This window comes from Petromyzon marinus, chromosome 4 (assembly GCF_048934315.1).
Source record: "Petromyzon marinus isolate PM22_M1 ecotype Great Lakes invasive population chromosome 4, UKy_Petmar_22M1.pri1.0, whole genome shotgun sequence".
NCBI classification, from domain to species: domain Eukaryota; kingdom Metazoa; phylum Chordata; class Hyperoartia; order Petromyzontiformes; family Petromyzontidae; genus Petromyzon; species Petromyzon marinus.
In genome coordinates, this window is record NC_133670.1 from 8,192,761 (window position 1) to 8,216,919 (window position 24,159).

At 43.9% G+C, this 24,159-nt stretch overlaps 1 long non-coding RNA gene across 3 annotated transcripts in view; it reads right to left on the reverse strand.

The window, feature by feature from the left end:
• The window catches only part of LOC116938782 (uncharacterized), a 105,467-nt gene that overhangs the window by 19,330 nt on the left and 61,978 nt on the right, over positions 1-24,159 (reverse strand). For all 3 annotated transcript variants that reach the window (XR_012930577.1, XR_012930576.1, XR_004402325.2), the window contains exon 3: positions 17,502-17,570. This is a non-coding gene — a long non-coding RNA (uncharacterized LOC116938782). The remainder of the gene's footprint in view (positions 1-17,501; positions 17,571-24,159) is intronic.

The following is a 24,159-nucleotide window of genomic DNA, read 5'->3' on the forward strand; positions in this document are numbered from 1 at the left end:
GTATTTCAAATTGTAGTCTACAAATTGTGGATTGAGCCATGAACCGATTCCGATTTTCATTAAAGAGTTGAAATACAAAGAATGTTCAGGGTTATGAAGGGTTATGACGATGTTTTACGATCTATGTGAAAAATTCTATAACCCCATTTTTATTCTGTTTGAATTTGACTCTGGCAATGGCCTCGTCACAATCAGTTTAGCGGTTCTTTAAAACTGTTTTAAAACAACCTAACCATTTCACAATCAATTCATATATATAGTGTACCTCTGGTGCATTACTGTACCTCTGGTGCAAAGCGTCGTGTATAAAAATAGCAAATACAAATGTTTGAAGGCACATATTGGCACAAGGTTTTAAATCAAGGTTGTAGCACTCTTTGTTGATGACCGAGGCAGGAGAGTGGGCCATTGTGGGAAAACAGGAATGCTGTGTGGTTGTCCAAAGTTTTGGGGAGACAGCAGGAATTGATTATTGCCATCCCATCGAAGCTGTTGCAAAACAGCGAATGCCACGAGTCGTATGAGGTTTCATGAACGTCAAGCTGCATACTAAACAATTGATATTATTTTCACGTCGGTATTCAACTTGGAACCAAAAATAATACCACCTTGCAAAGATTTTGTCAGCTTTTCCATCGTTGATGTGCCGCTTGCACGGGACACGTGGGCGCGAACGTGGAACACAGATGTGTCGATGTGTGTCCCGTGTCACACCGAGTGATGTGCAGAACTGCCTCCATAATTCCCCTCTACACTCAAAAGTGGCTAGAAGCGCTGATATTTCATGCAGGTTGAAGGGTGGTGGAGAGGCTGATGATAATGCACTAATGAGGCCCGGCAGCGAGCATGCTTGCAGTATCACAACACACACTGGTGGAGACTACTGAAATCAATGCACAAGCTCCATTTGATAAGCGACGCAAGATGCTGATTATTGCGGCGACACGAGGTTTCTAAAGGTTCGTGTCGAAGGGATTCCCTTTCAAGCCGCCCGGCTGTGCTGTTCCCCGTGGTGTCGCGGGAAGTGAAAGCGAATCAAACGTACGCGAGACGACTCGGCGACTGCGGCAGCGAGAGACGTCAAGGCACGACTGCTCCACGTGGCACCAACATCGCGAGCTCCCCGTTCGGCTTCCCCCCTCGCCCTCGGCGTCTACGCGGCGCTGGTTGCGGCGGCGGTTTCTGGCCTGCGGCCGCGGCTCACCCACGGCTCCCGTCACGCAGCGGTCGCAGAGCCATCGTCGAGAAGCCGGAGCGGCGCCTGGGAGCCGTGGACACCCTCCCATTTACAAGACACCGGGCATCTGGGTACAAGCTAGCGCTAGCTACACACCTGGATAATGCCACCGCTCCACTCCACCGCCGGCTTCCACTTAATCAACGACCACCTTCGTTTGGACTGCATTGACATTTACCGAGAAACTGAACTAAATCGCCGTCCGCTTCACAGAGGCTCTGGTCGTATGTTCAATTACAACTACTCAACCCCAAACTCCATTCCATCCATCTGGTCCTGTTTGCGCACCACACCTTCCTCAATACGTCATCACAACGTACGACACGTGCACCTAACCAATCTCCGCCCCATCCCTCGGTCCTCTCAATTCACCACGAAGCAAAATCACCTGAAACTGGCTTTGCTCAACACCCGCTCACTAAACAATAAAAGCCTCATTTTAAATGAATTAATTACTGACAATAACCTAGATTTTCTCTGTATCACTGAAACTTGGCATAAACCAATGGACTATTACGCACTCAACCAGACTACACCTACAGGATATACATACATGGACAAACCCCGATCTGAGGGGCGGGGAGGTGGTGTCGCCGAAGTGTACAGAAAGGACATTAACGCATCCACCATCTCCATCCCTGCTGTTCAGTCCTTTGAACACATCACTTTGAAGCTCTCTGGTCCCACTCCTCTGGTCACTGCCATAATCTACCGACCCCCCCTAACCAAATCCTTCCTTTCTCTCTGACTTTTCTGACTTTTTAACTCAGTTATCTGCCATCTCACCTTCTATACTGCTCCTGGGAGATTTCAACATCCACATTGACACTGACTGTAAATTTACTCCTGAATTTCTGGAACTGTTACACTGCTTCAATTTCACCCAACATGTCAACTTTCCAGCCCACAGCCATGGTCACATTTTGGATCTGGCCTGCTCTACTGGTCTCACCATATGGCTCCTCGAGCCCCACAACCTCAACATCTCTGACAACCTGGCAATCACCATGAACATTGATCTCCCCATTTCTACAACCAAGGACAAAAGGACGGTTTCTTTCAGAAATCTTAAATCCATCTCTAGTCCTGCTCTTTCAGCCTCTCTTGCAAGCAAAATGTCCTCCTCCCCCCCACCCGTGACTGACAACCCTTCCGATCTCACCAACTACTACAATTAAACACTTTCCACCAGTCTCGATCATCTGGCTCCCATCAAAACTAAAACTGTCTCATTCGCTCACTCTGCTCCCTGGTACACTCCTATTCTGCACAAAATGAAATCCCGTAAGCGTCAGCTTGAAAGGCTCCATAAGAAAACTGGTTTAACTGTTCATCTACAAGCTTACACAGATTACCTTCAGCAGTATAAGGAAGCTCTTAACACTACCCGGTTCACCTACTACTCACACCTCATACAATCTGGTTCTACCAACCCGAAGGCTCTTTTCTACACAGTAAATAAACTTCTCAAACCCAGTGACAATATCGTTAACTCATTCACAACTGATAAATGCAACACTTTTCTATCATTCTTTCAGACCAAAATTGACACCATTTACACCAACCTGTCCTCTTTTTCTGCCACCGCTCTCTGCTCTATCATTCCATCATTTGTTCCCCCCCCCTACACCTCCAGCCACTGTCTCAGTTCTCCCCAGTGTCGCCAGGGGAGCTGTCTAAAATCTTGACAGGGATGAAAACATCAACATGTGTCCTGGACCCCATCCCATCCCACCTCATCAAAGACTGTTTACCAGCTATCTCCACACTCATCACAAAAATCATTAACTCCTCTCTCAACTCTGGCTCAATCCCACGTTCACTCAAACTGGCTGCTGTCACCCCCATTCTCAAAAAACCCCAACATTATGTCAAACTTTCGGCCCATTTCCAATCTCCCTTCAACGTGACTTTACCGAAAAAACTAAGAATATGGAACGCATTGTCGCAAAACAACTCAAAACCCACCTCTCCTCAAATGACCTGTTTGAACCATTTCAATCCGGCTTCCGTTCACAGCACAGCACTGAAACAGCCCTCCTCAGAGTTACCAACGACATCCTCCTCTCTGCAGACTCTGGTCACCTCAGCATCCTCATCCTCCTGGACCTCACTTCAGCTTTTGACACTATCAACCACACCATTCTTCTCTCTAGCCTCAAATCTACCCTCAACATCACTGGCACCGCCCTCTCCTGGCTCCAATCTTATCTCACCGACAGACAACAGTTCATCCACATTAACAACTGCACCTCCTCCACCGCTCCGTTGTCCCAAGGTGTCCCCCAGGGCTCAGTGCTTGGTCCTTTGCTCTTCATACTATACCTGCTTCCCCTTGGCAACGTCATTCGCTACCATGGTCTTAACTTTCACTGCTATGCCGATGATGTCCAGCTCTACATCTCCACCAAATCCATCACCTCCACCACCCACTCCGCTCACTCTAACTGCCTCGCTGACATTAAATCGTGGATGCACACCAATTTCCTGAAACTTAACTACGACAAAACATCATCATCAGTCCCAAATCTATCACTAAATCTATTCGTAGTTTCTCCGTCACTGTCGACACCTTCACCCTGTCTCCATCCCTTCAAAGTCGCAACCTTGGAGTCATTTGTGACAATAACCTCTCCTTTGAACACCACATAAAACAAATCACCAGAACTCCCTTTTTTCACCTCAAAAACATCTCCAGACTTCGCCCATCACTCTCTTTCTCCGCTGCAGAAACCCTCATCCACGCCTTCATCACCTCCAGAATCGATTATTGCAACAGCATCCTATACGGCACCTCAACCAAAACATTAAATAAACGCCAGTACATCCAGAACTCTGCTGCTCGTCTGCTCACTCACAACCGCACCGGTGACCACATTACCCCTGTCCTCCAGAACCTCCATTGGCTCCCGGTTCCACAACGAATTCAATTCAAAATCCTCCTCCTCACACATAAAGCCCTTCATAACCAGGCCCCTTCCTACCTCACTGACCTGCTCCACCGCCACAACCCATCCCGTAGCCTTCGCTCATCTGACACCAACCTCCTGACTCCACCTCTCAGGACCAAGCGTCGAACCTGGGGCGACAGAGCCTTCTCTATAGCTGCCCCCCTCACTTTGGAACTCTCTCCCAAAACAAATGCGTGACTGCACCGACCTTCCAGCGTTCAAATCATTGACTAAAACTCACCTTTTTAAAATTGCTTTTAATGTTAGCTAAGTTTGATGTGTTTTTAGTGTTTTTACCATTTGATGTTGTTTTTGCTGCTTTTATGATTTTATGTAAAGTGTCTTTGAGTATTCAGAAAAGCGCTCACAAATAAAATGTATTATAATAACCAATATTTTGTTCCTTTCTGAACACTCACTTGTTTTAAAACCACATCCTTAGCTCGATTGCTTGCATCCCAATTACCATGGATGTGAACTCTAACTCCTAACGTCAAGTCTATCTTTAATTTTCCTTCAAGACAAAATCATGAATTATTATACATTCCAATTTTTATTTTATTTTTGTCATTAAATACAAAATGAAAAGGATCAATTATTGAATTATTTTTAGCCCTTGTGCTAGCACAAGTTGATGGAAGGATTGTTCTTGTTTACTTATGGAATTTTTGTGCTTTTCATTTCATGAAGATCCTGTTCGTCAAATGTAAACTGTCTTGAGTTAGTGAGGTGGGCTATTAAAAGACTACAAACACCACTTTGGAAGAATTAAAATGCACATTTATTGCTACTAAATGTACATTTCAGGCAGGCGTAATGTCTATTAGAGTATGGCTCACTGCGATGGACTTCAATGGAGCCGCGAGAAAAATAGGTGCGTGGCCTTTGATTGTACGTGCATGGGGTAGATTCTAGAACTTTTCGGGCGTGTATGGTTAAGCGCATTGAATGCCCTGAATAGAACGCAACAAGACGGTACTCAAGACTTCACCAGACAGGGGAAGCTGTCATGGGTGTATGGAGGAGGACAGGTTATGGAATAAAGACATTCAAGTGAACGCCAACGGAAAACGTGAAGTTAGATAGTGACGATATGAGTGCAAGAGTGGACTGAGAGTTGGGTGCTCAGAGTGAAACAGTTGTGGTATCTAGAAGGGGACAGTGACAGCAAACTGCGGTGGGATCATATGGTATTGGATATACGTGACCTCTTGACCGTGATATTTATACACACACGTGCCAGTGCAGATATAAGAGGAGCACAATAGTGCTTGCACACTGTGGGCTTCATGCAAACGCGATGTGTAATTTTGCTTTTGCGGGGGTTCAATACAACGCAGTTATAATTTTGGTTTATATAGCATCTAAATGGAACTGCATCACAAGATGCTGGAAATGAACAGTAGGCATACTTATTTTGTGGAGGGGGGCAGTTTGTCGTAGGCAAATGGATAAATGGAAAATCTTGAGCTTGGACTTGAAATAGGTGCAGAAAGATGACGGCTGTAAACGGGGGGGGGGGGAGTTTGAGATAATGGGGGCATTAGAGGAGAATCAGTGATCTCCTGTGGAGTGGCAAAGGTTGACTGGGGGGTTTCCATAGAAAGCCTTGGTTTCTGGAGCGGAGATTGCATGGAGAGGACTGGGCGTTGAGATAACAGGGGAGGGGGTGGGGCTTTGAACAGAGTGAGTGTGTTGTTAAAATTGATCCTGCATTGGACCGGGAACCAATGTAAAGATTCGCGTATTTTGCCTGACTTGCGCGCGTGTGTGCGTGTGTGTATGATTCCTAATAAGGGGTGGCATGGTGGCGAGACGTTAACTACCTCGCCTGGTATACAGGAGGTCGTGGGGTCGATTCCGACCCCGATGCTTGCATATTTGGCGTTTGCATGTTCTCCTCGCGACCGTGTGGATTTTTCTCCGGGTCCTCCGGTTTTTTCCTCCACGTTTAGAATCATGCGTTTAGAGTATTTGACTGCTATACATTTCCACATGATAAGCCACTTCGTTGAGCTATCATTTGTGGCCAGGTCGCTTTTTAAAAAAAGAGCTATATAGCTCAGTGGAGCTTACCTGGTGAAATAAAAAAAAACAATTCGCATTTTTATGGTGGGACTAAGTATAATCTACATGACATTCACTGCCTGTTAATTACAGTATAACATATTAAGAGCATTATAAACGTAAGTTACATGTTCCAAAAGCACTGTAAACTGCTCTTGTTTCTCCTCTTTGTTTAATAAGATTGATCCCGGCCCACCTTAAAGTTGTGTCCCTCTGACAGAAAATCTCCAATTGTTTGGCAAACGTTTTGAACACGAATGTCGTTTTAGCTCACCCTGCGATTACCTCAAGCTACACATTGCAGCCGTCACTATTAAGTTCCTATATCAGATCATATACATTGCTTGGAATTAATGACATCAGCAAATGTGAGATTATTAATAATGAAAAGCAGCGCATCAAGTTGCCAAGAGAATAAAGTTTTTTTTTTTTAAATTAGAGCACAGCAGGTGCTTTGACATATGGATCAGAAACGTGGACATTTGAATATTTTTTTAAAAACGAAATCTGAAAAGTGCACCAAGAAGCGTAGAGAGATGCATGCTTCGGAATACAATCCGAGACCGAAACAGTAGCGTGTGGATGATACAAAATACTCAAGTTAGAGACACCATACTGACTGTTCAGAGAAGTAAGTGGGTTTGGACACGACACATCGCTTGAAGGGATGATGGCTGCTGGTCGAGACTAACAACGGAATGGGAGCCAAATGAGAGAAGACGCCTGAAGGTAAAATCACCGCAAAGAGATGGAGAAATTAAATCAGCTCATGTGCAGGTGCGATATGGTTTGTTCTATTGTAGGACCATGATACTCTTTGGTTCTATTCGGTAAAGTCACGTATAGAACCAAAGAGTATGGATCCTTGCAGTCACGAAAGCTTAAAATCTAGAAAGGACCATGATATTTGATAATGGGCTTCGGGAGGCCAGATGAAGGTTATACTGTATTACAATTAGTTTAATTGCAGATGCGTCATATTTGAAGTCACTGGTCTCCAAGATGCAAAACATGCAGATAAGTAAAGTTCCAAGAATTTTTGGTCATGCTTTGCGTAAGTTGTAGCTGTGAGCATTGCAGCTATATAAAGGGCCCCTATTATTATACATTCTAATTCTGCATGCAACCATGTGTAAGGTGATATCATTCTCAGCGAGATTCCAAATGTACTAACATCTCTTAGCGAAAGAGTATTTATATGAAGGCAAGTTAAGGTTAGCTTAGAACTACTGAAGGCAAGCATGCTCTTTGACCAAGTTTGCTTTTTACTGAATGTTAACTATCGCTTCTGAGCGCAGCACTATTCCAGCATCCCCTTGTGCAAACAATTAATGGGGCTGTGCTCAACTATATTGGTGGCCCTGATGTTGTGGTGGAAATTCCACATTCCTATGACAGGTGTCCGACTTCTACAGAATCACTGTTGACTTCCTAATGGATGAGGGGCTCAGTTGACCGCTAATCAGGAACTTGCCACCTTCGATTGATGAGTTATTCTCTCCAACCGTAGTGGTACTGGGCTGGTTCAGAATAAGAATCTTCATTTAGACTGGAGGAATCCGATGAGCTTTGGAGCTCTGTTTCACACATGTCCAGCACTCCATGGGATTTCTGTGTTCATCTGATTAGATGAGCAAAGTAAAAAAAAAACTCGGCTACAAACAACCTTGTTTTCAGAAGGACCGCATTTTATTTTCAAAACCGTAACTCAACAAACAGGTGGAAAATGTGACCGTGATGGCCAGGCTCACAATGGCCTTCACTCATGCGAAGAATGTCCTGGGATCTCTGGCATCCGCAAGAAAGCGCAGGGTTTGGCGGGCTTCACATTCCCACTTGAAGGCGCCACGTGCAGGAGATTTCTGTGCCTGCCACGTGGGCATTCACGGGCCAGGACGGGGTAAGCGCACACGCCACATATTTGGCGCACTCCTCCGTCCTGAATTTCCACTTTCTCAGTGGCTGTGCTCTCAGTGCAAGACAATAAGCTGGCTTCCCAACTTGGAGGGTTTTTATTTGGTTAAATGATCCCCAGTTGTGTTACATGTGTGCTATCTGCGGGATCTTGTTATGAAATGAAGAAGTGTCCATTCAAAACTGTCAGTGAGCAAAGTAACTTCATACCAAGTGAGAGAACGGCTCCAGAAGATGCCACGAAGCAGCAACCCCTGAAGTGCGAACAATAAGCTTTTTTATCCACAATATGTTGCTCACCCTTGCATGCCCTGGAAATAGTGTATATTGCATGGCAATATACCACATTTATATGAAAAGCCTCATATAATGCAATGATATTTTTGCGTGCCTCTTGGTCCCCAAGCTGAGACGACAAACGCACTTAACTTAAGAATGCATTTTAATATTGGGTTGCTGCAACCCGAATTCAAACCTAGGATATCAGAGCTGTTGGCCCCAGTGCGCTGATATGAGTTTTAACAGTCCGCTGAGACGCCCGGCCACCATCAAGCAGAGTGCTGATGGGGAAACGGAGAAAGATGGTGGTGGTGATGAAGATAGTAGCCATGTCATGGGATCTCCTTTGCCAGTACCAAACTATGATAATAGATTTTCTCACCTGATGATGGGACGCTTGTGTTGCGCCCGAAACGTCGTGATTTATTTTATTTTATACCTACGTGACTTTAACGAAAGAACCAAAGAGTATGAATTCCTGCAGTCACGAAAACTTCAAATCAAGGTGTTAAGATGTTAAAACACCAAACTGAAACCTTTTACAAGTAATCATGTCTGCATTAACCACGATGCTTGTGGTCAGAATGCAAAGAAAAAAACATACTCTAACAATATATGCATATAATATATTATCATATGTTGGTACTGGCAAAGGAGATCCCATGATGTAGATGCTCACCCCAAGCTCTCATTACTCTGATAGTGCATTGTCTTTGTGCTGTCTTTGGGCTGTGCGCCTTTTGGCATCCTCTGGTCTAACACCGTTTGAGACGAGGCTCAAAAGAAAACTCTCTGGTGTGGACCAATCAGTTTCAAGGGCAATGCATATATTATCAGACAATGTTTTTTCTTTGCATTCTGACCACAAGCATTGTGGTTAATGCAGACGTGATTCCTTGTAAAAGGTTTCATTTTGGTGTTTTAACATCTTAACACCTGTTTTGTTGCCAGAAAAAAGGGGAAAAACGTATTATCATAGTGGCCATGGTAGTGTTGGTGGTGAGTTGTCGGTGGTGACTGGTGTTTGGTGGATGATGAACAGCAGGTTGCCAGCTCGTTGTCATGAAAGGTAACTAAATTAATACTCGGTAATTAAAAAGGGCCCCATATTTTAAGGGACCCATTTTGCCAGTATCAAGATGATGAAAAAGAATCAATAGGCTTTACTCAAGAATACCAAATAGACATCTATCACAAGCCATCAAGCCTGGTCTCATAAACAGCTCGACCTGGGCCAATAAAGTATTGATATTTGCATTGTCTTTGTGCTGTTTGCTTTTTGGCGTTCTTTTGCCCAACACTGGTGGGACAAGGTCTCTGGTGTAGGCCAGGCAGTTTAAAGGACAATGCATACACACATTATATCAAAAGCATGTTCGTTTGCATATTTTGCCACAAGCATGTGTGGTCATTGTAGACTTGATGCCTTGTGATAGGTGTCCATTTGGTAAAAAAATGGGCCCATAATGCGCTGTCAATTTTACTTATTTTGAAGCCTAGGGATGGGGTGAAAACAGGTTGCGATGCAGGGTCTGGCATGCCCCAACTCGTCACAACATGTCATCACACGCTCGTAGCCTGCTGTCTCTAAATGCAAGGCACCAAATGCTGGCTGCTAAAGTTAGGCCCACAAACTTTCCCGGTGAGTTATAAATAATTTTTAGATTCCTTTCCAGGCCCGTTATATTAAAAGGACAGCGTTGTCGTTTGGAGATAACTTGAATTTACGCGTGTACACACTTTGGCTTAGTTCTGGGTCATCATCATCATCGCAGCAATGTTAAACAAAATTAGTTTAAAAAAAATGCACAGAAGGGTTACGATTCTGCATTTTAGTGAAGAAGTTTGAATGTCAGAAACCTGTTTTGTGTTGTGTGCCCAGTGCCGGATTATCCTCGAAGGAAAAGTAGCTGCATATGTAGTAGCTACTACTGCGTGTGTAGTAGCAGCTTCTGCGTGTGTAGTAGCTACTACTGCGTATACTGCGTTATGTAGTAGCTGCTGCATGTGTAGTAGCTGCTGCATGTGTAGTAGCTGCTGCATGTGTAGTAGCTGCTGCATGTGTAGTAGCTGCTGCATGTGTAGTAGCTGCTGCATGTGTAGTAGCTGCTGCATGTGTAGTAGCTGCTGCATGTGTAGTAGCTACGGGCCCCGCACTTTCAAGGATCCCGCGCTAAATGCTTTCAAGCGATCATTTCCGGTTCAGTTATTCTGCACTTTGCTCTATTACTATAGTACTATACCGCCTTCAACTTTTATGAGCAACTGGGTGTTTAAGGTTAGTGATTTGTCGTATCATCTGGCTGCATAGCAAATGAAAAAAACAATTACTTTACTATGCAAGTAAAAACATTTGCTACAGGCGAGCTTAATCCGGCACTGTGTTTTGTGCCCGATAATATTTTGTACGCCTGGGAACGTCCGTCTGTCTGGCCTCAACACGGACACAACAATGGGAGCAACCACGATCTTTTTCTATCACAGTTCGCCTCTTTACCACAACACAGCACTGGAATTATAGTGTGCATTAACACACGATTCTCAGGTTTGTGAGAGAGAATGAGACCGAGCAATGGAGAGGAGGAGGAGGGGGGGGGGAGAAAAAAAAGAGACGTTAAAAAAATGTTAACACCGCGAATCAAAATTTCAACAACACATAAAACCACTTTGTGTAATTGCTGTGCCGAGGCGAATCCGAGAGAGGAGCGGCATGTCACAGTGTTGTAATTACCCCCACAGCGCCAAATGAATGCTCCTCAGCGACACGAGCCGATTGGATAATTCGATGTTAGTAATCGTAACCCAGCAGGTGCGCCTTTGTTTGTGACCCAAAGTGCAGACATTTTCGTGGCAGAACAATCGCGTCCCTCACAATGCAAGCGGCGTCTCTCTCCCACCCCCCCGCCTCCTTCTCTCCGGCGACGTGGGCTGTTATTAGGCAACAAAGCGTACGTAGATCGGCAGCAGATTTTTTTACCAGTTGAGTTAAAGTGAAAGCTAAACAAGCCGTGAAGGGGTCCCTGGCAATGCCCTCTTGATGTTCGGTGTGGAAAGAAGCGGAAGGGCTTGCAGGGGGAATGTATCTCTCCCGTTACTTGAAATGTTGGACTTTCTTATATTTTGTCAGAAAAGACACCTACCTGTGAACAGACTGGTCCTATCACAGCAACGTGGAATTTCCACTCCTGGCTCGGGGTCAGCAATGGAGGTGACCGCCGGTGCAAAGCCAATGCTTAAATCGAGACGCACTTTGACCTTGTGTGTGTGTTCAGCTAATCGTTCATAAAGATAGCCATCACGAATTGTCCATCTGCGCTTGCGGGTTAACACCAGTGTGGAATCAAGTCGTAATAACACCAGTTTGGTCCACCCTGACAGCACATGCAAGTGTGACAACATTCGCACGTGGAAATGTGTGCGTCGCTTGAATGTCCAAAGATGGGCTCTGTGATGGCACGGCAGACGTCAGTTTGGGCAGCTGCTTATAGCGCGCCTGCTTTCGAGAAGGTCGGGCACGGCGATACAAATAAGGCAGAGTGGGGGGGGGGGCGATTTGCTGGTCGAGCGATGACACGGTTAAGGGAACAGGAAATGCAAATGTTGCCATAATTACATTTTGTGAGCGCTTCCATTAAAGACCTAGAAAGCTCCATCTGCATCGCCTGCCTGTCGCACAGTTATAATTATGACACTAAAATGATAGTAATTGCCGCCACTCTTTTAGATATTTTTTTTTTCTCCCACAAACACGTTCCGGTCCCCGTCGGAGTGTTTATGGTTGCACCTTATGCAAACAGCCGCCTGACCCCCCCCTCCCCCCGCAAGCTATCATCCAAAGTGATGACTGTTTATTGAAATTGCCGTGCCTTTCCCAGGAATGGATTTTGAATTGGTCTCGGCAGAAGTTCAAGCGGTTGTTACGTTCGTTTATTTATTCTCTTTAAGTACCGCACAGAAGCCATCCCTTTCATTGTGCTCGGCCGATGATTGTGTACACTACGCACCAGCCAGAGAAGGTGGTGTTTAGCCACAGTTGCCAAGAAGCTTCAAGAGAAACATGAGAGGCAATCCTTACAACGCACGCCGGGAATTATCATTTATATTTACGTGACGCAAAAATAAGAGGCAGTGCTTAAAACAAAGACTGAAAATACCCATTTGTCATTGACAAACAATGCCTCCCCACCAAAAGTCGTACAAAAGGCTTACGTTTTTATTGTCAATAATGGTGCAGCAGAGGAGTGGAAGGCAAACATTGTGATGGTAGTGAAATGTATTTTTAGCCCGTGCATGTAAACTGCTGCTAACTTAGTCCCTAAAATGTAATCTGAAAGTATACACATTATTTGCTACATATTGGACTCGTATTATATTTTTTTATTCGGAATGTGTTTATTCCAGACTGATACATGGCGATGTTACATCTCATTTACATGGACATACAAGACCACATGGGAATATATTTTGTTTTCAAATTATTAATTGTGGGTAATTTTGAAATTTAAGCAAACGCATAAAAATGCGATGATTCTGAAGACTTGTTTCTGCTGATTATTTAAGCTCCAATTATGGCTAATAATATTTTATATTTATAGAATCCATTCCCAAAAGATGGTTGATCTTTTTACTTTTTAATTTATGTGGTGAAATAGTGCTGCCAAGTCTGTGCATTATATATTGAAATAAGCTTCTCGTAGTTTTTGTGGTCATGCTAACGTCATATTTATTTGACGATATCTTGCTCCAAATAATTTCACATGATCATTAAGAAATAACTATGAAATGAACAAAAATTTGATTTTGCTTACCGAACTTTTACAGGCAAATCCTGTTTTGTATGTTTGGTAAAATTCTTGCTCAGTGTATTTTAGTTGTAGGAGGAACTTGGAAAGCACAGAAACAAAATCCTGACACAGAATGGAGGAAAACTCAAACTCTGCAAAGTTTGGTCTCGGAAACGTGAATGTGAAGACGCCTCCATGCAACTTGTTGCTTTGCTGGTGGAAGAGCAACAGAACTTCATTTTGCGATAACCCACTGGTGTTAATAAATTATGTATGTCTGTTGAATTTATTCATACTGTATGTAGCCAACCGTGTTCATCGGAGGTGTGGGGGAAGGGCAAGCAAATTAACACAAAAAGTAGTTCTAAAAATGTTTTTTCAATCGAGATTTGGATTTAGATGCATAGCTTGAGTGGCTTCCTAATGAGTTGGCCACGCACACACGTGCTTTCTCGACCGCAAATGGTGCGATTCTCATCATAGAACAGTTCACCCATCATTTCCAACTGCTGCCCTGTGCCTTAGGAGCTTTATGTGGATAAGCGGTGGCTGGTGATTGCAGTGAGAGTTTGGTACTGCCTCCTGGAGACCAGTTAAAGTACATTGATGGCTCTGCTAACTGCACACAAGCTTACATTCTTAAGCGGTTGCCATATTCCCTTCAAAAACCATAACATTCTACAAGTTCCCATATAACTTATCTTCAAAGATAATCATAGACTACTTGTTTGGTCTAAAAAAAATTCGATAGTTCCAGCAAATATCTATTACCTCCGTTGACTACATACTACACATTTTTACAATATGTAACTCTACTCTAAACTCACTCTTGTGTTCCCTGCAGAACACTTATATCCAATTATTTATCCCAATCAATAAAACACTGCAAAGCACTCTGCCCTGGATCAAGTGATCAGATCTATGATCTATGATCTGATCACTTGGCGGAAACAATTTCATTCAAAATCACCTGATTGGGTTTGGATATTACTTGCTGTGTAATGACATTCTCAGCAACTTTTAAGTTAAAACCAACGTCTAAATTAAGAAATGATCTAGCTGAGGGCAATAACAATAGGAGCCTCGCACAACAATTGAAGAACAAAGGCCCAATTCCTTACCTGGAGAAGTAATTTGTATTATGTTAACAGTAATACAAGTCATTTTGTAATCAATACTCATTCAGCATCATCATCAGCAGCCATGACCTTTCAACTGCTGAATGGTCTCCCTACACCATCGACCAACGTGTGCCAATCTCACCGCTCCATCAGTCTTGTCCATCAATGATCACCGCCGCAGTGAATGACCACATTCAACCATCGTTCTATTCGTGGGAGCCCCCGCTGTCAAGAGTTCGCTGCGCAACCGAGTGAGATTCACGGGCGCGGGAAGGTGCGGCACACGGGGCTGACGCGCGAGGGAGCGTCGTAGCGCGCTGGGCACGACGGCCATGTGTGAGTGTAGGCTCCTCTGGCCGCACCGAGCGCCGCTTGTGCCAGGCGTGCACCCGGCCACGTGCGCTGCATGTGACTGAGCACGCAGAGGCACGTACGGCCGCAGCCGCAGCAGCAGCAGCGGCAGTGGGACACGGGGCGGGTGAGCGCAACGGTTTCATGGAAAACTGCGATGCGAGGATCCAACAGATATGTTCCACAGATGTGTGTCTCGAGCACTTGCGGTCGATCGCGAGGACCCCCGGGGCGGCGCTCGCTCACTTTTTGCTGTGCACAAGTGATTGGTGCGCCTCCGATTAGCACACGCTTGGCTATGTACGGTGCGAAAGAAGTTCAATGTATATATAGTGTAAGTGCTATGGCAGTGGTTGCGCTCGGCTTTTATATTTCCAGGTAAAGTCCACTGAGCTATATTGCTTTTTTTTCCCCAAGGGGCCTGGCCACAAATGATACCGCAACGAAGTGGCTTATCACGTGGAAAAGTATAGCAGTCAAAAAACTCCGAAAGTCATGTTTCTAAATGCGGAGAGATAAACCAGAGGCCCCGGAGAAAAATCCACGCGACCACGGGGAGACCATGCCAACTTCAAATATGCAGGCGTCAGCATCGGGATCGAACCCATGGTTTCCTGTAAACCAGGCGAGGGAGTTAACATCGCGCCCACAAATCTGGATTTTGTAAATGAAATAATAAAATATGGATGCACCAAAAATCAGCCCTCATGAAAACTCTTGAAATTTGTTCACTGTTTTGACTATTTATACAGTTTTACTTTATTTTTTTTAATGCTTTGAAATTAACCTATCCATCTGGGTTTTCTGTCCAAAAAGTGAAGCTTCAAGTAGCCATATTTTGTAATGTGTATGCAGGAGAAATCCAATGAGCCATGAAGCTCTTTTTAACAGATGTCTAGTAATGTGGTACCTCAGTCCCAAGACTGTTTTCTCATTGTGCGCTGACGAAACACCATAGCCTAGACGTTATCTTCATGTAAGTTTTTTTTTATGTTAAAAGGCAGTTCCTGTAACTTATGATGATGGATTGGTGTTTTCAGAGTAAGAAAAACGGCCCTCAGCTGCTATGGCGTAGGTCTCGATTCGTTTCAAAACTCTCTGTCCACATCATGAATACTGATGCTTATATGTTTGACACGATCCTGCACACTATATCATCCTGTTTGTCTTTTTTATTGTCTTTATAGAGCTTTGCTGAAATAAATGTAAATCAAAATAAGTTTATCATTTATATCCAATGGGGTTTGTGACTTGTGTACAAGAACTCTAGATAAAACCACTGTTAGACCGATGAACCGATCGATAATTTTCACCAGCAAAGCAGATTTGTAAGACTACTGGTTTTCATAAAATGTTAATAAAAATGTGTTTTCAATTAAATAGAGTTTTGGTGGTGTTAAGAGCGCAGTTATCGCATTATTGGGATTGCTTTGTGATGGTGGAATGCTTGCTTTAGAGGGAGAGATTGTGCCATCGGGTTCCAGACTGGATTTTGTGATTACATGTTGGAATAAATGTTGTTTAAAGTAATTGTTCTTCAATCATAATTTCTACAAAGATTTACCTAGTTGTCTGTCTGCGAACCTGTGCCTGCCCATTAGCTACATTTTCCGACATATCTTGCATATATCTCACGTCTATCTGTGTGTTTATATGTCTGTATGATGTGGGGAGCCAGTGGTGTAGCGATCAGCACGCTGTGCTAGGAACCCGGCGACCCGAGTTCGATTCCCGCTCACGGCCGACACCAGTGATGATTATTTGAACTGGTCCTGGGCCTCCACTAGGTCTATTCGGCCTCAAATGAGTACCTGGTGCAGTGTGTAACCATCGCTACTAGGGAGACAAAGGCGGCCGGGCGTAGTGCTGGCGAACCAACCCCCTCATGTGCCATGCCGGCTTTCATAGGTGCTCGCAAACAGCACTTGACCCTACAGTCTGTTAAAGATATACGGGGGATCCTTGTATGATGTGCAAACACCTTTCCATAAATCTAAGCTGAAATTCATAATTTCATAGTGCACAGGTGAAGCTATACGGCTTCATGCCATGAAAAATAGGATAGACAGCACAACATAATAATGGGCTTCAGTGGTTATGAAAAAAATCAGTGCAAGCATAGATAGCTTGCACTTGGAAATGTAACGTTTTGCAGAGGTAAGATGTTTCGCATCATTGTTACAATGCATTTGCTTGGTAGAGAGGCAGTGTTTTCTTATTGAGACGTATTGCAAAACGTTTCTCATCTTATCAAAAAAACCTTGAGAACTGAAGTCATCAATGTCGAAACTCATGTGCTAATACTCGAGATACACGACTCGCACTCCACACACAGACTAATGACGATGACAATGTTTGCCAAATGCCTTCTGCGAAATCCACACATTTAACAGATAAGTTGGGCAACGGGATCTTCACGTGAGACGAAGTGCAGCTGCTACCACAGGGCACGTGAACCAGACAGATATCACTGTGGACAGGGCCTTTACTGCATATTAAACTGACCAGGGACACTGCAGGCGGCAGATTCAAAGCAGGCTCAGATTAATGAGCCAAATACACTCTCTTTGTGTGCTCAGGGCCATTGTGTGCTTTGGGGCCTTGGCAGCCAGTTCCATCAGTAGAGAAGAAATGTCTGATCCTGTTCTGGCAACGTCCAACTGGATGTGGGTGCCATGCTCCCCTTCAGGCTATCCCCAAGAGCTTTGCTTAAAATGTACTGGGTAGAAAGCAAGAGTTTCCCAAGGCCTCGGTGGGAAACGATGCCTTGAGAAAGACCCTCCCCCCCCCCCCTCACCTTGCCCCCTTTGGTGCGTTGCTGCATCACGGGGTGGAACGTCGTCCGACATGGGTGGCTGTGTGGGTGCTGAGAATGACAGAAAGGATACTTGTGGTAAAACTGAACTACAGCTTTTACCGCGGAACTCAAAGGCCTTGGGAGAACACCCACGCCAGTATTATTGGAGACGCCGAGGTCCCAGGTGCACTGAGCCCATCTGTAAAAGCATGTAACCCACCCACACCTTCACATCTGTAATTTCAGGGTTTGCGCATAGGTTATTGGCTGCTCTTGTGTTTAAACATTTGCAGGCCTACTGTACATGTCACATGCATTCATTGTTAAGAAATTTAATAAATGTGTTTTTTTTATGATTGACATTATTAATATGACCTGTTCTTTAAACGTTGTTGAATAAAAAGCGTAATAGTATCATGCCTGTTCACGAGGGTATAAATAGTCACGTCAAAATGTTACATGTTTTGTGTTATCTATCACGGACTATTGAGTAAACTTAGAGAAAACTGCACACGTTTTCAAGCGTGTCAAGAAATAAAAGATGATGGAGAATAACTGTATATCGACAGAAATGGAAAAATGACGCTTCTAAGTGTGTGCAGGGAGCATCCATAACTACTTGCCATATTGGAAACTCCACATTAGTGTGGTGTACAGCTGTACCCACATCAATGTAACGCGCATATGCCGATGAATATTAACAAAGTCAGTAAAATAATGTTTTATAGTTCATCAAAAATACGTGTTTATTAGCCATTAAAGACGTTTTTTGGGAATAAACAGATAAAGGGTCTGGTGTAGGCCAAAAGGAGATCTGCTAAAGACTTCTGCAGAATGACTTCTGAAGTACTGGTGAAGTTCTGTTAGTCAACTGATGGAATCATTTGGAAAGAATGCTAAAATAAACCTTGAAGGCCTCACTAAGATGAATCGTGCAAATCTCAAAATAGGCCAGTTGACGGACTAGTAGAAGGTCTAGAGGCCTGAAAGTAATTTGTTGTGGTGTGCAGATCGACACATTTACATTGAAAATATTGCTTTCATCATCACACTGTTACATACAGTGATCACTACGCTGCAATACATTATATCCAAAGCATATAATCACAGATGATGATGATTGCTTGTGTTGCAGTCGAAACGTCGTGAGAATTTTATTGTTTGATATTTTTATTATTTTATTGTTTCCCTTCTACGTGACTTTACCGAAAGAACCAATAATAATAACGATATGCTTTGGCTATAATGTATTGCAGCGTAGTTTTATATATTTTTTTATTTTATTGTTTCCCTTCTACGCGACTTTACCGAAAGAACCAATAATATGAATCCCTGCAGTCACGAAAGCTTTAAATCAAAACATATAATTATTCTTTGGTTCTTTCGGTAACGTCACGTAGAAAGAGAAAATGATCAATTATAAATATAATTATATTGAGCAAAGTATTATTTTTCATTTCAAATTACTTGCTTTACATGTTTTCATACGTTTATTATAATTTTAAAGGCCATTGTAGTTTTATTTTTGCATGTTTCCATTTCTAAGCATCTTTATTTCTGAGATGTTAATAATGACGTTATGATTTTGAGTTAATGTGTATATGCCAGCTGATGCCAACTCTTTCAGCCAATTGATAATCCACTGCTTCAATTAGTGTGTCTCCTAAAAAGACGATAGCTATTCCTTCACCCAACTAGTCCATCAGTCAATAAGAGAATCAGTCAAAGCCAGGTGACAGTCAACACTCTGAGATATGGTATTTTGTAAGAGGCGCCTATGGGGGCCGTCCATAACACGATACAATCGCAATAGATTATTACCTAAATAGTAGATACACATTTAGTAGCAAGCACAGCAATCACAGTGAGTATAAGATACCTATACAGATGCTCAAATGAAAACTAAAGCTTTATTACTAAAGCAGCAGCAGCAGGAAGAGCAGCAACGAAAGCCAGTTATTCCCAACGCAGGCCCGCCCGTGACGGCGCGCACGAGCGGGTGGGCGATTCGGTTATCTCGCGGCGTGCGCTCCGTAGGTTTAAAACGACTCGCTAATGTGGCGCAGGTGGGAGCGCGGTTTAAACTCCCAGAGAGCTCCGCCGACGGACAGGTGCTCGAACCAGGTGGCTGGAAGCAAAGAAGTTCGCAAATCAAATTACTTGAGATTTATACTCGGTGGTGGTGGTGGTGGTGGTGGGTGGGGGTGGAGCGGCAGGCAAGCCAGACGGGGTGGCCCTCTTCCACACACACGGATGAGCCCGGAGTGAGCAGGTGTAAAGCTCCCTCACTGGCCTGGGACCAGAGTGAGCCTCGACGACTCTGCCAAGTCTTTACGTCATTTACAAATCACGCGATCTCCCGGGCCAGGAATTATCCAAAAAAAGGACAGCCGTCCATTTGGCAGTGTCGTTTAAAAATAACAACAAATATAAGTAATTTTGTTGTCTTGAAGTGGAGTGTGATTGTCTAGATAAATCCATTGAATCCATCGGTTGATACCACAATTGACATAATTTAATAACAGTGCCAACGAACTAATCCCCACCGAGGTTAATTGTGAGACGTCATCAGTAGTTTTATATTGGGTCTGGCCCCCGCCCTGGAATGTGGAATTTCCAACGTTAGTTAAGGCCCAGCAATGTAGATGAGCATGGACACATACAATGGACTCTCGATAATCCGCGTGCGGTTTATCCAATTTACGGTTGAACTGCGCACTTGAGATTTTGACATAAATAAATTACTCATGGATTTTCCCTTCAGCCCTAATATAATAATCTAAAAACAATTATACATTGTTATTTTCAGAAATGTTTATTACGAGTCACGTGCTTAAACTGAACAAAGATGTTATTCAGGTATTCCTAAATCCACGTGATCACCCCTCTACAGTACAGTAGTTGCATATCTTTACAACAGTGGGCGGAGTTTGATTTTGATTGGCGTGCATCTTAGTGGGTGGAGTTTTCTGCACGGGAGCAGGAAAGTGTTATCACGGAGCACGTGCATCGATCGGTCAATCGTTAGCATACCTATATTAGTGATTTTTGGCATACAGATCCGTGGAAAATGGTAATATTTTTGGTTAATCCACGATTTTTCATTATCCGTGGCCATCTTCCCCGTCATTAGCGCGGATAATCGAGAGTCTACTGCATTGCTTTCTACGTTTGACTGTCCAAGAACAGTTTTTCCTGTGCTATAAAGATATTGCTATACGTATGATTTTGTGACGTTTAAGTTAATTGAATATTATTTTCGAACTTGGGACAACTTTGACACGCACAACGGCAAACCTTTGTCTCTTTGACAGCCATTGTATAGCAGATGCCACGCTGTAGGAATTCACCTCGGAAACTAATGGCAGAAAATAGATTCAGGGGCACCATCATATTGTAATGAATAGTTAAAACAATGTGCTAACTATGGGTAAGTTTAACCCATTAAAACAATGGGAATGTTTCTCATATCCCCCAAACCCCCGTCCACCTCTGTCCACCCAGTAGTATATATATATGGGTAACCACAGTCAGGTCACGTGTGCGGTGGGGTAAAGTGTGGGTACTTCCAAGATGTCTGGCCCACTCTGAAAGAGTTTGATCAAAATACCCCCCCCTTTTGAGCTCCCGCTCGTTGGAGGTCTTTTTTCACCAGCAGTGGCGTGAACAAAGCAGGTTGCAGAGATGCCCCTATCGAGATTCAAACGGTGCTGAGTGAAAACTGGCCCCCACGGTCAGCACACAATAATAGGCCGCCCAGCCACGTCCCCCTCCCCCCCCCCCACCTCTTTTTAAATTTTCACTCCAGCACAGTCGGTACGATGAAACGATTGGGGGCCGTCAGTAAATGACGTCACGCACCTAGGAGGGGTGGGGGGGGGGTCAGACATTTGTGACGATGTGTGACGATGGGGGGGGAGGGGTTGAGAAATGTGACGTCACGTAAAAATGCGCAACTTTAAATACATATAGACAACACGTTCTAATTAATTAAATACACTTTTTAAAATAAATGTTTTCTCCTACAACATCAGAGTGCAGCGCCACGTTAAATACGCACTACAATGGCAATAGTTTAAAGCGATTTGAAGAATGTGCTTTTTGGGGGGGGGGGGGGTGCAGAGCTTTGTGACGTCATATTTGAGGGGGGGGGGTCTGACTTTTTGTGACGCCGTGTGACGAGGGGGGTGGGTGTCAAAAATCGTTCAAAATCGCGTGACGTTATTTATGGACGGCCCCAATTGGCGACATTTTTCAAGTAGATATTTTCCGTGTAAATGTCGTTGTTTTATACAAATTATGGCAACTCCGTGCGTGCTCTTTACAGCGTTTCACGCTCTTGGCACCAGCATTTCAGTGGCTCGTTCAAAACAAGTTTTTGAACCTGCGAGGCCAATATATGGGCACTATTTTGCTGTTAAGCATTTAATGTTCATCCAGGGACATTACGCCGTTAGACGCAATTACTCCCACTAATAATGCTCTAAAGGAAAATTGCCGTCGTTCGCTTTGGTTTTGCCTGCCCATTTTGATTGTCAGCCCTCTGAATTAAAAGGCCTATACAAGATATGATCGAAAAGTGGCAGTTTAGTAGAGCTGTTTGGCTCTTGAGGGGACAATACACCACTGTGATACTGTCTCGCTTCTACGTTGAATGGCGGATGGTCAGTGTCCTATGGCTGAACTCTAATTGGAGAGAGAGTGCATGTGCAGACGTATTCAATCACAGACGCAGAACACTCTCTCTCTCTCCAGCAAACACACGCAACACACTCACATGCTCTGACACACGCGCACGCACGAGACAAAGATCCCCCTAATAGCCTTCACAGACTTTTGGGGCAAGTGCTGTTAGCGAGCACCTATGAAGGCCGGCACGGTGCTCAGCACCACGCTTGACCGCCTTTGTATTCGCCAGTCGCAATGTTTACACACACCTCACCAGGTTCTCGTTTAAGGCTGAGTCGACCTAGGGGAGGCCCGTTGACCGGTTCAGATAATCGTCACTGGTGTTGACCCATGAGCGGGAATCGAACGTGGATCGCCGGCTTTGTAGCGCAGCGTGCTAACCACCGTGCCACCACAGAATATACACACATACACTTATACGGTGACTAAAGGCAGATAATTTCATTCGACTATCTTACGTTCACTGCTGCGGGAAGTTCTGTTAGCGAGCGCTTGTTACAACTGGAATCGAGCACGAGGGGCTGGTGTGGCTAATACCATGTCTGGCTCCCTTGTCTCCCCAGTGATGATGTTTACACGCAAAGTCACATCCTCATTTAAGGCTGAAATTACCTAAGGGAGGCCCAAAACCAGTTCAGATATCAGCGACCGGAAATCAAATCAAATCCAGTTCAGTAGGTTTATAGCGCAGTGCACTAAGGGGCCGTCCATAAATGACGTCACGCAACTGGGGGGGGGGGGGCGGTCAGACATTTGTGACGATGTGTGACGAGTGGGGGGGGGGTTAGAAATGTGACCTAACATCAAAATGCGCAACTTTAAATAAATACGGACAACACGTTCTACTTAATTAAATAGACTTTTTAATAAATGTTTTCTCCTACAACATCAGAGTGCAGCGCCACATTAACTATACACTACACTACAATGACAATAATTTAAAGCGATCTGAAGCATATTTATTAGGGGGGGGCATGCATCGCTTTGTGACGTCATATTTGAGGGGGGTTCTGACTTTTTGTGACGCCGTGTGACGGAGGGGGGGGGGGGTCAAAAATCGTCCAAAATCGCGTGACGTCATTTATAGACGGCCCCTTACGTTCTCTGTCTGTTTGTTTGTCCCTTCAGACAGCATCAACACAGTTCGACAATGAGTACCAACGCGACACTGCAGCGATACAGAGAAATCAGTTGTGACGTTTTGGATGATTGATTTGATAACGTTTAGACATTGAGCTAAAACGTGAACTTAAATGGAAATCTTGCACCCTTACAACACACGTGAACGTCCCCCGGCATACACACGGAAACGTATAGAGAATCAGAATTTTTATTTATCCTGGAGGAATCCGATGAGCTATGTAGCGGACGGAGCAGCGAGTTGCATCAACAAACAATACAAACTACGACATGAGTACAAGCTAGAGAAAAGTCGCAAACAATAAGTAAAAGTAGCAAACAATAAATAAAACTAAAGTCTAGAAGTATAAATTGCACGCATATATACATTCCTGACAATGTATTAACACTAAATGCGAGCTTGGGCAAGGCAGCAAAACAACAACAGCCCCAGACCACACCAAGACAACACGCAGTCCATCAATTACACACATGCACATCCACAGACTCACATGCACACACATGCACACATAATGGCCGCTCTTATATTGTCACTTTTATAATACCATACGAAAAATATATATTTTTATAATGACTTAACATGCTTGACTTCCTACACATGCAAAAAACTAAAACAACAAAATACAGTACGTACTTAATCCCCCCCCCCACCAGAATACAACTATTGCTTCCTGTAAAAAAATAATTATGAATGTAATGTCACATGGGGATTTCGATTTTAAAATATAATTCTATTGTTTAACATAGCTCAACCCCTTCTTATATTTCCTTTCCAAGAGTAATTGGCTCTAGATTTCCACTGTCCATGCCAATGACGAAGGAAAACAGC